Source organism: Cygnus olor, chromosome 2, assembly GCF_009769625.2.
Source record: "Cygnus olor isolate bCygOlo1 chromosome 2, bCygOlo1.pri.v2, whole genome shotgun sequence".
Lineage (NCBI taxonomy): Eukaryota > Metazoa > Chordata > Aves > Anseriformes > Anatidae > Cygnus > Cygnus olor.
Genome location: NC_049170.1, coordinates 63,135,601 through 63,154,391, shown reverse-complemented (window position 1 = coordinate 63,154,391; position 18,791 = coordinate 63,135,601). Strand labels below are relative to the sequence as shown.

The 18,791-nt window shown below is 40.4% G+C and overlaps 1 protein-coding gene across 9 annotated transcripts in view; it reads right to left on the bottom strand.

The window, feature by feature from the left end:
- BMPER (BMP binding endothelial regulator) overlaps positions 1-18,791 on the bottom strand; it is a 155,088-nt gene that overhangs the window by 13,421 nt on the left and 122,876 nt on the right. The gene's annotated exons all lie outside the window — the stretch shown is intronic.

The following is an 18,791-nucleotide window of genomic DNA, read 5'->3' as shown; positions in this document are numbered from 1 at the left end:
TTATTTTTGGTAGGTTGCAGAGGAGGAGTTTGCAGCAGTGGGCATTTGAATCATGTGTTCGAATTTCATCCCAGTCACTGATTTATGTGCAAATTTGAGTCAACCATGGACAGTATTGCCACGAGGAGCCCAGCAGAAAGAAATGGTAAAACACACATCTCCACAAAAGAGATAGAGCTATATGTGATTTAAGATTTCTTGGGCACAGCAGTCACTTTACACTCACACTGAAGAGTCCTAATTTAACTGACTACCATTGTTCCTGCTCCAGAGATAGACTTGGCACTCAGAGTCAATTAAACAGAATTACACAAGATATCCACACCCATCCCTGCCATGCCAAGGCACCCTTCCAAAGCAGATATTTAGAGGAGTTCAGTCAACTTGGGAAAAGGATGCTTTAAATGAAAGTGATAATTCTTGTTGGTAATTTCCAACATAGCACAGACAGACAGTAATTCAATTTTGATTTCTTTGCATATCCAGCTCCTTTAAAAGTAGTCAGAACCCATGCTTTCTTCACAAAGTGTAAGCAAAAATGATATTTTCCAGTGACACTGAATAAGTGAAGGTACATGCAGACTTCTGAAAACGCATACTGTGCTGCACAATATCACCATAAGCCTATACTACATGCTGCTAAAAGTATTATCCAAAAGCCTTTGGAAAATGCCAGAAAGAGTGTTCTATGTGTATTTTTAACCTTTATAAAAAAGAGTATACTGTGCCAGATTTGCATTTTACTGCCTTAACCAACATTACCCACAAGAATATAGTAAAATGAACAATGAAACATTCTGGAACATTTTCTAAAACTGCATCAAATTAAAGTTCTCAAGACAGCACTACTCTGACATCATATTTATAATCTTCCCTGACTATGTAGTAGCAGTGGTAAAGCCATTTAAAAGGAGGGAAGGGGGAAGAACCAAATAAAGAGCAAAACAGAAGAGCAAGGTTCCCTACTTCTTTCTTCATATTTCCCCCCAGTGTCTCAAATAGGCTTTTTCTATCTAGTGCTTGGACCTTACAGGCATCTGTGGGTTTAAATGTTCTTTCTGGTCCTGAGAATGGAAAGGATGGATAAAATCTCACCATGGGGAAATAGCTGAGCCATGACTGAGGAAGACAATGAAGTCCCACGCTGGGCTCCAAGAAGCATCTGGTATGACTCAGAATATTTCCTAGAGCTGAAGGTTACAATACAGTTGAGCAGCTGACTTGCCACCTTTACTGGGAGTGGATTTTTGCTAAAAGTCTCCAGTAGAATAGAGAAATGCCATCCACACACAACCCTGGAAGAGCTGACCCCTTGTACTCTCACTCTTTCAGAAAGTGGAAAAGGGTTTTCCCCTGCTATTCTGTTTCAGTTTTGCTGGGCCATGCAGAGTGTAACTTTTAAAGTCATGACGTTCGAAAGAAACAGCTGTATGTATGAGAACTCAACCACTTTGGTTTGAGTCTGAGTTCACACATAGCGTATACCTCAAAGTGAAACTGTTAAAAACAACTTCCCTGTGCACACAGGGTTAGCATTTTGCATCCAGAATTACTGGAATAAAGAAGACATACAGCGTTTCAAGCATGTGCCCAATACCACACTGAAACATGCCTGTCAATAATTGCCTTCTTTTACTTGCTTACTCAAGCAGTATGCATGCAAGGCGTTCCACTTTCTTTGGTGGGATTACTGAAAGAAAACAAAAAACAAAAAAGCATTTGGCTGCCTGTATATTGTATGCTCTATAGCTTGTATATCTGGTTGGAAAAAACAAGGACCATAATAACTGCTATAGAACAGTTTCCAAAATAATTATAAAGAGGCCAACTGCAATAAAAAAGTTTGGACCAACAAAAAGATACAGATGCATAGTTAGAAGTATCACCTGGAACATGACACTGGTGATTCAAAAACTGGAACCTGGTTTCCGAGGACACATATTTCTTCAGTTTATATCCACAGTCATCCACTTGCAAATGTGCATCACATAACTGGTAATAATTATGCTACCCAATACAGCTGATCATGCATTTGTCCAAAGCTGTCTGGCAACCAGTCTTGGTGCCCTGAGGGCTTAATATTCAGAAAGAAAGTCACCTCCTAAGGGATTTTCTAACAAAAGTCCCATCTTTCATAGCCCCAGTGGCCTAAGGTCTGCAGCCTATTTGCTCGTCACTGATTCCCTATGGCTGTGGTTGTAAACACTGATGTAGTGTTTGGGCAACACTGACCTACTTTCTGCATCCAGAATCCCATCGTCTCTCCTCAGAAGCCACAACCCAGACAAATTCCCAAATTTCACAATCTTCTACTTTGGATTTCTTAAGCCAATAAGGTTCCTTATTATTTATCGTGTTCTGAAATCACACATTAGTATTCAAGCTACTTCAACTGACCACTGGCATTTCAGATGTGCAATCAAGTTTTCCTTATGAGAGGAAAAGATAGGGACAATGTCCTAGTGGACCTTCTGAATATCCATACTAATACTTTTTACACTTCCGTTTTTCTCACTATGTGAGAAATGTGCTTAGCCTAGCACTTACACTGCTAATGTGAATTTGCCTTGCAACTGAGTTAATCCATGCTGAGGGAATTTGCAGTGTCCTCTGGCATAGCTACCATGGAAAACGCATCTTATTTTGCACCTTTTGCGTTATATAATTGACATAAAATTTTATCTTTTTCTCTGTGTCTAGACTCTATTTTTAAAAGAAGATTCCACCCAGTCTCCAGTTCTTCAAGTGGAGACTGAACTGTCGTATCTTATCTAGAGAGAGAAAACAACAGTCATTGCAATCCAGGAAAAAAATAAGAAAGAAAGAAAGAAAGAAAGAAAGAAAGAAAGAAAGAAAGAAAGAAAGAAAGAAAGAAAGAAAGAAAGAAAGAAAGAAAGATGTTTTAATATTTAAATTCATAGCATTCAAGTGGTGCTTTCAATCAACAGTTTAATTTTGTTTTTTATGTTTCATGCAGTGCAAATGAACATGGCAAATGAATCTAATATTACTGCATAAATTTTCACTGTAGTAGACAGAGAGCCCATTAGTGTATTCTGTGTGACAGTCCTCATCCAAGAAAAGCCAGAGGTTTGTCAGGAGTTCATAAACATCCTAGATAGAACATCAAAAATTATTGAGAGGTTTTAAAGTCATGACCCTAGAGAAACACAAACCATCTAGATATTGCCATAGTCATGAAATAGTCATATAAAATACCACAAGATTTAAATCTTCTAAAATAAAAATTCAAAGCAGGTCATCTCCTTCTCTCTACCAACTAAATATATTGCGGTTCTGCTATGCTATCTATCATAAAAATATGCCATATCCAATAACGAGCGCAATAAGAACACGACACGGGAAGTATTTCCAAAGTGTAAACATAAACTGAAGTTATCCTCAGCTTTTGATGATGATTCACTGTATATATATATCCAAGGAGGTCTTGTGATATAATAAACAGGCTGGCTAGTTTAGAAACTCTCATTCTTAAACTCTGCAGAGCCCACTCTGTGGCTTAACCCATATGAAATTAACTTAGATCAAGCATATTTTTCCTCTAGGTGGCTGCAGAGCATTTAAAAAGTTGCTGGCTCCAGATGGAATATGAAAGAGAGAGAGTAAGGGAAAAAGTAGACAGGAGATCGTTACTTAGAAAACAGCCTTCCTCCTCATCTTGCTTCCTTTACAAAGCAGAAGCCAAAATCCTATTTCAGCAAAGTTAGATTTGCAATGAGCATGTCACACTACCACTGTGTCATGCACACACATTGCATTTCATCTCAGAAGTTTCACTCTTTCCTCATCATCAAAGATAATGGGCTAAAAAGAGGAATTGCAAAAAACGGCGCAAGAGCCAACTTACCTGAATTGAAATGTTCAAAAAACACTCTCTTCCCAGTTTTATGACTTCCTGTGTGGTCTTGGCCCAGACCCATAGGAAGATGTAGGCACATTAAAGTATGATTTAGGCAAAGTTCATACACCTGAATCCAAAGCTGTGGTCCTGGCTTGGTTGCCCTGACCCTGTCAATGCATTCTGGCAATGCTGGAGACTTAGTACCTGCTTTTACATTTCTTCAGACACATCTGCTTTTACTCCACATCTTCCCAAGGCTGCATGGTCATTGGCAGGGATAAGCTCGACCGGCATCTCAACCATGAGGGCCTCTCACCCACAGAGCCAGGCTGTCTTAAAAGAGTGGCAATGCTGTCATAGTTCTGTTCCAGTTTCAACAGACCAGAGAGTGAGCATAACAGTTTGACACTGGCCCAACACTCAGCCAGGAGTAAGGGGCCTGGCTTCTAGTCTCTGATCTATGGTCAGTTTTGGCTTAGTCTGCACTTCACATAAAGAAAACTTTAGATAAGCGATGCTCTGCATGCTACCACAGTTCTTTAACCTTAGTGCAAGATCTCAACTGTAAAACACCATACAGAGCCTGAAAATACTGTGCTGGAAATGCTGGCTCCAGTGAAATCAATGGTAATTTTCCTACTGACAACACAGGAGCCAAGATTCAGAACCATCATCAACTTTTCTTGCTGTACTTCGAGGCTTTGAAGGATCCAGACGCTTTCAGGGCATGGTTATACATTAAATTCAATCTTCCTGAATTAAAATGCTATGAATTAAAGTTTCCTGTACTAGACATAGTGACTCCACGACATATTGGCCTTGCCCAGGAGCCACAGGAACCCACAAGGATATTATAAAGTCAGAATGACCTAATTCTGGGTGAGGTGGAATGAGATGATGCAAGGACACAGAGCCAATGTTTGTTCTCCTTCATGACAAACTTACCTTTCAGTGTGTTGGCTCAGGCACAGTACTTTACTCGGCTAAATACAAAGAGAGCTCTGATGCGAATCAGCAGTCTTTAAAGTGAAATGTTGGCCATGACCATGAGCAAACCCTCCCTATCACAAAATGATCACGACCTCATTAGGTCCACACTTCTGATTTATTTTCCTGCTACTCTCTTGGTGATGCCCAGTGGTGAAGGTAACGTGCCAAGATTACTTCTGGGGTTTGTCTTGTATAAAAAGTCCTAAGCATCTGAATTTGACTTTGCTTCTTTTTGTTGGCTAAGCGGAGTCTCTACCAAGCAGATTTGTGCCTGGTGTTAGCCACTGCGACCATTCTGCCTGATGGAGCCATAAAGCAATTCATTCTCTCTCCATCATTTTTCACTCCATAAAATCTTCCCTGGACTCCCCACAGAAACAGCAGAAAGATCTCGGTGCGGTACCAATTTGTTATGAAGCTTGCTGTCAAACTTGGCAGTGGTTGCAAGCTACTCTCAACCTTTCTCACCAGCGAAGTTTGCGGGTAGAAATTGTCAGCACTGGCTACTCCTTTCCACCTTCAGAAACAGGGAAGCAGCTCAGCTGTGGCAAAGCAGCCAGTGCAGCATCTCTCCTAAAGAAGCCCAGCTGACAGCAGAGGGAAATCCCAGAAGGCAATAAGGAAGGAAAAGCTGTTGCTGGAGGTTACACAGGCTTCATAGTTATGTTCTCCATGGGTCCTTGGGAACCGCAATGTTTAGAGTCCATACCTCTGGGAGGCCACAGATTTCTTCCCTTTGAGGTGAGCATGTGGCACCCGCTCGGTAGTTTTTCTGCTCCCATGGATCTTTCCACAGGTGGGGAGCCCGAGGGCCCGTATGAAAGCATGAGCAGATTAGCTCTGTCAAAACAAAGATCCTGTTTTTGTGCCAGTAAGGAAAAAAAGGAGGGAGCAGGGAAAGCATAAAATAGAGCGTATGATACATAGAAGGAAAATTGTTTTTTAATAGAATCTTTTCAAAGTTTTCCATTAAGCTTTGGTCGCTTGCAGTGCAAGTTTTGGAATGCAACTCCCTCATCCCCTCAGGATGGTCTGCATTTTATTATGTTAGTAAGGAAACCTGGCTTATTCCTAGCAGAGCTACTGTATGAAATATTTCAATCTCAAGCCAAAGTGGCAGGAGTAAAAACCCCTCCTGCCTGATTGATTTTCAGCCACTATTCCGGTGCCAGTAATTTAACGTGATTTTTATCATGTGCAGAAGAAACTTTTATTACCAAGCAATAAGTAAATCAGGATCACATCATAATGAACAAGATGATATGCACCCAAATGTTACCCATATGATCACTAGATTTCAGCTGAGATACTTAATGAGAATGAGCAAAGGAATACATCAGAAGAAGGGAGGAGGCACTGGTTATGAATCAGGGGAGATGAACTGAGTAATGAGAGGACACGAGAAGCTCATCCTTCCCTCCAACCATCCTTCCTTTCCTTCTTCCATCTCCCATTTCAGTAATGCAGGCCGTATGACTATTAGGAATAGCTGCATTGAAAGAAGAGGAATAACGGCAATACCAGTAGTCCAGGAGAAAACAAAAAAGATGGGGCAGTATCATAAGTCTGTCCCCTGGGAGCATGCAAGGGCATGGAAGATGCTATTACACATATCAATAGCAATTCTTACAGTTCAGAGACATTAGAGAGACAGAATGAAAGCTGTACCTACCAAAATGAAACCAGAAAAAGGATGAGGCATTTTGGTAGGATCATAGGAGTCTAAAGAAACTTACATATTTATACATATGTCATATCAGTCTGTGTATAAAAAGTAGCTGTGGTCTCCAGAGATGCCATTTAGGAGATCTAATAAGCATTGGCAAATTGTTACACACTTAAAAATCAGGGAAAATGACCATCTTTAAGACACAATTAGCCTTACAATGTAGCAAGTCTTGTCTTCAGGTGTCTCATCTTCAGACTTACCTTTCCTGCGTAAAGACTGCACTTTCTGCTTTGATTCATGATAAATTTTGCAGAAAATGCTACAAAAAGTGAAGTGTTTTGTCCTTGCTCTCTGAAGTTATTTGTCTGGATGCAAACAACTTTGAGCCTCTGCTTTCTCAGTCTCTCCCAGAGATATGTGGCCAGGACTCATTCCTCTGAGGTGCAGCGTGGTGGCTCTTGAACATGTTGTCCAGAGAGAACTATTTTTCAAAATAATTCAGAAGAAACTCTCCAGAGTGCACGTGTGTATATACAGATTTGATCCTGTTGTAGTCCTAGGTCAGTAATGCAACAGGCTGTCTATTGGACTTCAGGTTAAACAAGGTCTTGTTTACTCAGTCACCCTTGTGTTGCATTTAATATCTTGCCATTTGCTAAAATTATAGCACAACAAGATCATAAATTTTAACACTGTCTCCCTCACCAAATAGGTTAATAAAATCATATAGCATCTCCATGGAGATCTGTGCATCGTCAGCACACTCCACGTGTATATCAACTGTTGTCAGACCATACCTCTCTCCACTTACAAGTAAAGAATAGCACCATTTAAGATACGAAGAAATTCTAAATGCATAAGATCTACTTACAGAGATTATGTTATTGTGAATGTCAAGCCCAGTGGTTCTTAGAGATCCCTTTATGTAACAGTAGCAGCAGCCATGGAAAGAAAGAATCAGGAGGCAACAAAGTCCTTGATCCCATCTGGGCAAAGAGTACAAAGGGAATCATCACATCTGCATGAAGAGAGTGATGGTGATGGAATATTAACAGAAGAGGCAGAGTCCCCGGAGTCAAACACTGTGGGAATGAGTAAAAGCCACGGAAGGAAATGGAGGCTAAAGGGAAAGGCACACAGTAAATATCTGCAGATGCTGCCATTTGCAACAGGGGCTGAACCAACAAGGACATAGTCACACACTTGCATAGCACCTACTAGCTTTGGAAAAAAAAAAAAAAAAGAAAAAAAAAAAGAGGGAAAAAAACAGCCTCACCGGTGAAGGAATAGTCTTTTTAAGATCAAAAGTCAAGCAGCAATAAAATCTGTGTCAAAAAACACAGACAGAGGAGGTTGTGCATGCTCACTTTAGAACATCTGCACAGAGAAGCCACTTAAGTAACCATGCAACAGCATGGAAGAAACATCTGCAGTATGTAGACCACCAGCTGTGCAGTAATAATACTTTGAATATCCAGAGTGCCTTTCATCTGAATACTGCAAAGCATTTTCCAAACAAATTAAGCTTCACAACACCACTGTGAGCTTCTTATTTAATGGTAGGATTATTTCATCCTGCACCAAAATGCCATTGCCGCCAGAATGAAAACTAACACCTGTTTATCATCTCACAGAAATGTTGTAGAATTTACATGACGGGAAGTGACGAAAAGGCTGTAGTTAAGTTAAAGTGCAGGAAGACTTGAGGTGGTCAAAATTAAATGTTAGGAAAATGAAAAAAGAGTATTACCCCCCTTTACTTTTTGTGCAAAATGTCACGTTAAGTTTTATGCCCACATGCTGTTACTCTTTGGTCTTTATTTCACATTGGGAAGAGAATACTTCCTTGGGTATATACTTGTAGGGGTGTCTACAGATGTGCTCAAAAGTACAGAACATACCTTTCCTGGTTGTGTACACTCAATAAAATGTATTGCTGTGCATTGCAAATAGCTTTCCTTTGTACTCCTTCAGATCTGTTTTTATAAGGCATCCTGATGGTTATACTAGAGCACTGCCTCCAAGGCAGCATGCCATCTAGTAAGTCCTAAAACAAATTTCTTGCTGTGTGTACTATCAGCTCCACAAGGTACTCTGTGTAAGCAGTTCTGTCCTGATTCTGCTGGGTTTGTGCTATCTGACTGTACATTCCTCAAGAACAAGGAGAAAGGCTGGAGAACATGATACTTGCAGATAGGAAATATTACAGACAACCCATTATCATTTCCTCTCTTTGCTTAATACGACCACTTTTCAATCCAATGGAAGTGTTAGTGGAAGAAGTAGTTTGATGGGTAAGTTATAGCAGCAAAGAAGACTACTTCATTATCCAATGAAGTTCTCTACTGACAGAACAACATATAATTGTTCTATATGGGAGAAACCATTCCAAATTCTTCAAAAATAAAGAAATATACATCTTTAAAATGTAAACTTTTCGAGGGTATCAATGAGATTCTTATCCTTGCTTGACACTAACACCCTAAGATGTTAACCTGTGAGGAAGGCTTTTTGATGATACTGTTAAATAAAAATTGTAGCTTGGACTTCAGATGGCTAACAGAATTTTTAAGACATTGTTAATGATATTCAGATATTAAGCAAAAAGCTCTAGCTTCAGCTAAGGGGATATATTGTAAACATTTCCACATTGATCATCTCTGAGTTGGTCCCAGCTGGGCATGTGGTGGTTAACCTCAGACCAACTTTTCCCTTCTTCTAAGAAGTTGGTTATAAGAGGACACTGCCTGGCTTGAGAAAAGAAGGTTCTTTCATGATTAAAATTTTCCAGAAACACTTGGTGTTGTTGGTACAACTCTGTCCCTGCTGAAGCCCAGGGTAAAATTTTTTGTCTATAATGCCAGGTAAGGTTGGCCAGCACTAGCTGCTTTTGATGTCTCATCCCACACGACCAGCTCTGAAAAAGTTCTCTCATACTCACATCCTGACTTGTCTCCAAAAAGAGCTGTTTCTTTTCTCCATGGATGCAACTGAACACCTGTGCCAAGTTACTCACTATCCCGCCAGGACTGACTACTTCATTTTAAATAAACCATAAAATGGCATGAATTACTTGGGGAGAATAAAATGTTCCCTTTCAGTCTATACGTTCATTATTTTTTCTCTTGTATGCTGGTTTTGTATGTTTGTTTCAGATATGATTTTCCTTAGCCAAATTTCAAAATAGTGAATAGGAAGATTAAGTCTTAAAAAAATAAAGTATATCCTTTCCAGTTCTATCATACATAGGATACGCAGTTATCTACTTTTTGATATATGATCTCAACATGTCCACAGCCTCACCAACTCAGAATAACAGCACTAAAGAACTAGAGACTTTGAAAGGTTTCTGTCCCTTGGAATATTAAAATTTCTTACCAACACTTACTTCCATTTTGTTTTTCTGACACCATAACATTTGAACTATATTTTGTGTTTCAGTTTGGATAAACCTCAGAAAAAAGCTGAGACCTAAGCCACACACTAGCTCTAACTCACCAGTTGAAATGATAGCATTGCATTGTTTCCACAAGACAAGGAGAAGCAAAATCTTCAATTCCAGACCCTACATCTGTTCCAATTTAGTAACAAACTAAACTCATTCTCCATCCCCCATAAGCATATCCGCACATACACACAATGGAACACTCAATTTTAAGGACATTTGCCTCTGGATCTGGATCCATGTTGGGCCACTGCTAGTTTCCAGACACAATCATAAATCCGTCCAGTTTCACTAGAAAGAAAGGAGATTCATAGAGAGCTCCAGGCAAAGATCTCTACCCAACTTTCCTAGCCCAAAATCTGGCTCTGCAGCAATACATTATATTTGTTTTCAGCAGTGGAATAATACTGCATACATTCATAGTCTCACCAGGGACAATTTATGAGATCGTTCCCCTTAACCCTCCTCCATCTGGTCCTTCACTGAGCCATATATCTTCAGAAATAGTTTTAAAACCATGTCTTTTCCTAACTCTGCTTTGAACCCCCTGGTTTAGAAATACAGTAGCAAGAACATGAATTGCTGGGAAGGGCAGCAAGGCTGAGTCTCTGCTCCAGGGACACTGGAGACCATGAGTCTGATGGACTTCATAACCAGACTCAGTCCTTTGATACCCAGGCTCAGAAAGTGCTCTTCTCCCTTCTCTTTCCATTCAAATAGAGTCTGAAATTTAAGGAAAATAGAAATACATTGCTAACACACTACAAAGACTGAAAATCATGAAGCAGAGAGGTGGCTGGTCACCCATTTACACATCTGTTTTGCACTGTGAACTATGTGAGGGTAATAGCTAACCCACTTGGTGTTTTTAATGCCAATTGGAAGCTGCAGTGTTATCAAGCAGTCCTGTATGCCTGAAATCAGCACATGAGCTTCAGAAGCATTTCATTTTGCCATGGTCCATTTTCAGACTTCATTTCACACTCAAGTACGTGGGCAATTTAGAGTCCCAAAAGTCAATGCATAGTATAAGTCAATGCAGTGTAAAATTTTTTTATAGAACCAAGCATAACTACATTCACGTGCTAATACATGAATGCTGTTAAAAGTCAAAGTAGCTTGAAATCCCATTTTCCCTTGTATGTTTCCTGCTAAGCCTGTCCAGTTTGTATACTTTTTAACCTTGTGAAATATCCTAAATATCATATTTATGAGGCACTGGCAGGTTGAGATCCTTGGCATTAAAATCTCTTATTTAACAAGAAGTAATGTATTTGCCACAGAGTATTGACAATCATCCCACTGGACAGGTGGGGAAAGATTCCCAGAATCTTTATGTATCTTCTACTGAGGATGCTGCTTGGTGAGCTGCAAATTGCTTATGTAAATGTCGAATAACAGAGGGAAGTCACCATCTCACTTAAATGCAACTTGCATACTGCTCACTGAATGGAAACAGCTTTCCACCCCAGGCCCAGCTCAAACCAGAGGCAGTTGTAAAATTATTTGCATTGATTATCACACCTCACATCTGTGAGGATGGAAGAGAGAAATGGCACCAAGCCTTTATTTTGTTCTTCACAGGCTGAAGGCAATGGGCAGATCCAACCAAGGAAGCCCTACCTTCCCCTCAGGAAGTGGGTACAGGAAAGCACAGGAATGGTGACAATGTGGGGAAGTGATTTCTCCCACATTACACGCAAGTCATTTCTTCAGCAGGTGGAGAATTGGCTCTGTCCCCATCTTCCTTCCTTCCCATCACTCTGCCTTGCAAGGCACTTCATTACTACAGAGCATACACATTGGACTGTGGACACTGGCAGAGCCTCTCTTTATTTTTTGTTTTTACTTGCAGTGCATTCCTGAGGATGAACAAAATGTACAGATCACACCCTATGACCACAGAGTGATATCTAAATCATGTTTCTGGGATGCACATGCTTCCTAGGGTTTCCTCTGATGCTGCCTGAAGCACTGCATACATGTGCTATCCATCCTCTCCAAATCCCAGCCCTCTACAAGGGCATGCCTAACACACAGCCTTCTGCATCTGACTTCCAAGAGCAGCAGGGAACATACGCAGCAGTGGAAGATGTCCCTGACTCGTCTCTATCATCACATTGCTTGTCCAGTATTTTCCAGATTTTCTAGACATGCACTGTCCTGGCCCAAGGTCTTGGCTACATCATTTCAGATTAATCAGGGCTTAGCTATCCAGGTCAAAAGTGGGGTCATGAGGGGTAACATTCAAAATGGAGAGTTTGTCTTGACAACAGAAGAAACAAGTGCTGCCCCACATTTTAATCTGAAATAACACAGCACCAGTTTTCCAATAAATTTGTAAAAATCTGTTAAACTGACTAGACACCATCGGTCATGATGACAATCCCAGCATGTATTTTCTTTTTCCTGTTTTCTGTGCAATAAAGAGACCCAGAGAGGTTTTTCCATTCGTAAAACAAATGAGGAAATGTGAGGTTAAAGGCTGAAAAGAAGAGCTTGGCTAGGAGTAATTCTTCTTTACTGTTATAATTGTCTATGATTATTGTTATTATTATTGTATCATCAAAAGAAATAGCTCTATTGTTTTATGCAGCAGAAGTTGCAGGCCCCATGATTCATTGCATGCACTTGTACAGTACTCTAGGCTAGGCTTAAAACACACTTCTCTCTTAATCCTGAAAAGATGTGTGAACTTGCACATACAACTTCCTGGGGTGGCCTCAAGAAAATCATCTCACCTGGAGTGAGACAGATGAAAATTTTGCCATTGAAGTCTGACCCTGAGCTGATGTAAAGGGCAGGAGAGCTGTATAGAAATTGCCAGGCCACAGGCTTGTACTGAGAGTATGAAGATAAAGCCCTTCTTTCATTCCCTGAAGCCAGTAACAACTGGCATTATGTGGTCCTTGCTCTCTTCTCACGTACTGCAACACAAAGGAACAATCCATATTAAGACATCCATTTAAATGCAAAAGTAAAAATAAATTTCTCCATCTAGATATCCCATTGCATTGTCAGTCACACTTGCTGTCTTATCTCCAGGGAATTTCCAAACACTTTTTATTCTGGTTAGAGCACAAATTCCTACCACACTAAGCAAACACCCCTGGCCCCTGGAGCAGCCCTTTTCCCAGAAACCTACGTAGGAAAACCCATGGCACTCTAAAAGACCACATGGTAGAACTGAACCTTTCATTCTAAATCCACATTTATTGCTGTTTCCAGCCACCACAGGAGTCACACAGCATAGTCAGAAGTCAGAAAACGCAGACACTAGAGATCAGCTAAATGGCAAATATATTTCACTTGTCAGGTGCAGATCAAGCACCCTGCTGTTGTCCTCAACACTGGACTGTCTCCCCATCTCAGAGAGACTCTGAAATTTGGTCTGACCTCAATGCTGCAGTCATTTGCAGTCATTGCAGGTGCCAATTCTTTCTGCAGTCTGCATTTCCAACCTCCCTTCCTTAAAACTTGCTCCCCAGCAATGCTGCCATGAGCTCAATAGAGAACACTGATATTAGTAAAGCTGTTGGGTTCATAGAAGACATCAACACATCACAGCAAGCCCTTCCACAACCACATTTCTGCTCTCTGCCCACTAACTGGGCAATGAAGACAAAGTAAAATCCCCAGTGCTGAGCCAATGGATAAGCCGCCAGGAAATTTCAAACTGCTCTAAGCATGACAGCCAACGGAAACCATGATGTAAAGTTCAAAAGAAGGTCACTGCTTCAGAATCTCTTTGTAAAGAGAGATTTTGTTATGGTTTTCCTTTTGCATGCATACATCAATAGAGCTAGAGTACCAGAGACAGACAGAGAAGAAGGGTGGATGTATAAAGAAGATCCAAAATAAATTTGAAAGTACTTTTTGCCTGGTGGTTCAGGCACATATTTTCAGCCTTTGGTACATTCTGTGCATCTGCAAAACTCTACGCTGACAGGCATGAAAGTAGTTTAAGTGGCCGCCCATGTTCTGCACAGCTGATAACCCACTTTCAACATAAGGCTGGGGGAGCTGGACAGACAACTTGGAGCTGCCTGACAACCATCCAGAGGGTTCACTCTGAATTTGGAGGCTTTATCTTGCATATTCACATTGTAAGGCTTTGATTGAGGTGTCACTGGGCTGGCTTATAGGTAATATGTGGCAGAGCTGGGACTGAGCCTCAGACCCACCCATGCATCCATCTCCAAAAGACCAGCCACCATATGAAGGCCTTGTCAAAAAAATTTACATTTCATCTAAAGCTTTGGAGATTCAAAAGGAAAGCTTTGGGAACCTAGAGACAAGGGCTTGCTTCCTTGCAATGGGACTTCTCTCCTCTCCTGTCTCTAAATGGGCTACAGTTGGGTATATGACCACACTGCTTGCAGGTTTTCTATTTATTATTGTAACAACACAGAGAAGTATTACATTTAAGTGGGTGCTTCCTCTTTCATTAGGATTGGATCACCTTTGTATTAAGCAAGGAAGATAAAACAACCTTGGGTTTTACGCCAGAAACTGTCTGTTCTGCTTGGACTAAGGTCCTCTAGGAACTCTGCACAAGCTAAAACAGCAGATTTAAGGTATTTTGTCTCGTGCAATTTGGATGTAGACTTAGGTTTTTCGGAAGTAAAACAGAAATATGACACCAGTTTAGCCCCAGGTGTTTTCCTCTCTCATGTTGTGCTTCATGGCAGTTTTCCATATTTGAAGGCTATCCCACATGGAAACTCATCTCTTAATACAACCCACAATCATTTATGTGGCTATCCAGATCAAGCCTACAGAAGAACTCTGTGGAATCACAATGACAGAAAGCAGTTTCAGAGATGATCCAAGCAAGCACCACGGCTACACTGCTGAGAAAGCTGTCATTCTGAAGGTCACCTCTAATCCCACTAACTGTAAATACATAATCTGCTAACTGGCTGCTAAAGAGTTCTTGGTGGGCTGTCAAAGTATTTGCCTACAAGCTGTTGTGGACCCTACTGGGGACTATACTTCTCATGAGGTGATCACTTGAAACTTCTCTAAGGTACAAAGCAAAAACACAAGACTGAACGTTTTGAGAAAAATCAACTCACAGTGGAAATCCCGGAGGAGAGACCAGCACATCTTCTCTCCTCCATGGCCACCATGAGTGCATCTCGAGTGCAGAATCCTCTGATAAAGAATTAAATGGCTTGTGGGTAGGAAATGACAAAGGGCAATTAAAATTATATTAAACTTTCTCATTGCTTTTCTCTGGTGTTTCCTGCAATACAAATGTCAGAAGATTAATTTGTTTACTGTGCACAGATGTAATGATAACCACAATTGCTTCCCAAAGAACATTCAGTACAGCAACACTGCAGGTCCCCTTCTACCACCACAGCATTTTTCCACTGCATCTCCTGGGGACTGCCATAGCTGGGAAGACCAGCGTGTGGTTCTGAAACCACAAGGCATCCTTCCTGGGCCCCGAGATCCAGGCCTGCTAAGAGTATGGGAGAAAAAAAACACATGCTATCTACCAGAAGAAGACCAAGAGACACACTGTGCAACCATAGGCTACAATGCACCCTGTGCCACTAAAGGCAAAACTCATGTTTCTCTGTTTATATCAGTATTAAATTCATGCCACTATTCCTAATCTAAAAATATTATCAGTGAAAGGAGAAGCAGGTTAACAGATTAGTATTAGAAATGTTTCCATACAGACCCTAAACATGACTGTGACCTTATAGGCATGCACAAAAACTCATGCAAGGGTTTTTGCTGAAGCCAATCAGCAACTATTTAGCCAAGTGGCTGCCAGTTGCTGTAGATAAAACGCTTATCACATTGCAGTCTGGCCCACTGTCTGTTAAGCACATTTAAGTGAGAAGGCGAGTGATTCGTTTACGTTATTTTCATTTTTAGGACATGACTTTGACCTCAGTCATTTGTCTGAGCTGATCCCATAATGTTTCCCTTTTCTGAGTGACTATCAAAGTTCTCACAATGGCAGGAGGAAGATGTCCTCCTAGGCATTGCAGGAGCTTAGGATGTGTCAGATAAATGCATCAAAGAGGAGATTATTCCTGAATGCTAAAAGCCCACTGGACATATATATGACAGCCCCAAGGCAGCCTGACACTAGCATCCCTCAGCTGGGTCTGTTAGACAAACAGCTCATATTTTACTTAGAGTGAAAAAATCACACACACTATGGTTCTCTGACACTCTTTAATCTTAACACAGCTGCAAACTTCTTTCAGCAGAGAAGCCTTCTGGGTGAATGTGACCTTTGGATAAATCCTCACATGTTCTCTGTGGTGGTATTTATTGTTGCAGTCAGGCTAATGATTCACTTTGTGAACAGCCCTGGGAGGGATTGTTTTTTCCAGCAGCCCCACAGACCTGTAAATATGTTCCTCCATCACTGTCACACCTGTACTGCAAAAGGGAAAAACAAAGGGTCAAAGGAAAAAAAGATATTCTTTCACACACCTTCATTTGGGTTGCTGCACAGCCTGATAATCTGGAGCAAAAAGAGAACATTCATTTTTACAAGATATATTGGGGAATACTAAACATTTTTAAAGTTAAGGCAACTGGCTTCTGGTAGACTCTGTAATAAGTTATTACTCTTTTCTGGAACCACTAGCTACCAGGACATAATGCGTTTTCCTGAGCCAAAAGGAAAAGTAAGGCATCACTGCTCTTGAAGAACATTCCTCTTCAAAGCAGGCAATGTATGCTACAAAAGACAAAGATAAAACCAGCAAGAGCCTTGAAAACTACACCATGAATCTCTTTGTTGGCTTTCAGCAATACCATTACTCTTCAGCTAAAGTTGGTGTTGTTACAGTTGACGCTCAATATCAAAAAAATTGTTTCTGTTCCTATTGCACATAAGAAAAATAATCCTCTCTTGTTTGTTCCACACTCAGTTCACAACACAGTCCTTTTGGTGTTTTGCTGAACCACCAAGAAGCTTGAATCCAGTCTGACCATGTAATTTAACAGGCTCCAGGCTGCCAGGGAGGGGACATGTCAAAAACTCCTGGGAAAACTACTGCTCCTGCTCTAATTATAAGCTTCATGCTACTTCATGAAATACAATTCTGTCTAGAGCCCCAAGAGCTGATCTAGCCTCACTCTCACCACTTGACAAAAGATGGATCAAAGAGCTGGTTCGTGTCAAACTGGAGGGCTTTCTCACATCTGAATGGAAAGCGGACTTCAGAATTTTATTAGTATCTTAAGCTTAAAAATGAAGGATGCTGCCAGCCATGAGCCAGCATCTGTAGGAGATTAATTTCATGGAGACTGTTAAAAAATAGCAGTGTTCAGAAGTTTAGCAATGTATATAATTCGGGCAATAGTCAGAAGCAGGCAAAAGTACATATTCTGTATACGTACAAGTGATAGTCGTGTAATATGTTGGATTATGAGATCAGGCTCTGATCTCTGATTTTCCTGGCTCAAATTCTCTTGTATTCAGATACCTGATGTTTTTAAATGATAAAACTTCTAACACAAAAGCAAGAGCAATTGAGACCTGGAATGAGTTCAGCTGCGTTTTCTTGCTTCCCAGCATGGAGGAGTCTGTGCCACAAAAGTCACCAGACTGTCTGCAGTAATGGAGACATAGTCAAGGACTGGATAGATAAGAGGATCATACCAACTGTGGACTTCAGCAACCTGTGCTATCACAGCTTGAGATAGAAACATAACAGTAGGATACTGTAAAATGCTCAAATTACTGCTGTTCATATTGTAGACACTCCCCCCTTAGGCTATCAATCCAGCATTTTTCATGTACTCTATATAACCCCACCAATTTTGTCTCAAAGGGGCATATCCACAATTAAAGGGCTCTTTAAAGAAACACTGTAATGATATTTTATATAAAGCATTATAACACACATAATAACAAATTTTGTTATAAATTTTGTTTGAAAGTTTTTGTTTGAAAGACAAACAAATTCCTATCCTTGTAAAAGCTTGTTATTGGATATCTATACCATGCAAACTTCTGTTTTCAGTCAGCATCCAGACTTAGTAGGCCTTAGGGGAAAAATCAAGCTTCATTTCCCCTCAGTCAATATTGGTTCTCAAGTCAGTAAATCGTAATATTGACCACAACAGAAACCAGTAACTGTTTAATATCTTCTGGGTTTTAATTATAAACACTGAAGAAATTTGTCAAATCCTGACTTCCTAACCATATGGAAAAGCTTTTAAACATTTTGCATATACCACTGTCTATCAGGCCCATCACAGTTATGGAACCAAAACATATTCCAACAACAATGCTTTGAGCATGTACATGGGATCTTTAACTTTAGGTACGACTTTGAACACAGTATCTGCATCTGCTCCAAGGATAGTGAGGACAGTTACGATAATAAATAGCATCTTTTTATGTCACAAGAGTTATTAATTCCAGTCCCATAGTTAAATTACTTCTGTCTATATAAAACTGCAAGTTTCAAATATGTGGAATGTTGAGGAAAAAACCCTATACTATTCCATAACTAGAAAACACTCCTGGCCAAGTACTTTATCATTTGGAAAGAGAGTATATGAATAGCAACAAGAGACAAAGAAATAAAAGAGACAGGTGAAGGAAAATCTCAGGACTACTAGACAGCACAGTTTGTATGCAGCTGATAAGAGAAACACGTAAAGTGAATTCCTAGCCTCAAAAAACAGATGGGAATCCTGGCCAGAGACAATGTCTGGCTACCCTGTAACACAGGCTGCAACTATGGAATAGATTATGTCAATTCAGACAGCAGTCTAGAGATCTTATGAGAGAGTATGGTCTTATGAGACAATACCTGCCGGAGAAGGTTGTTCTC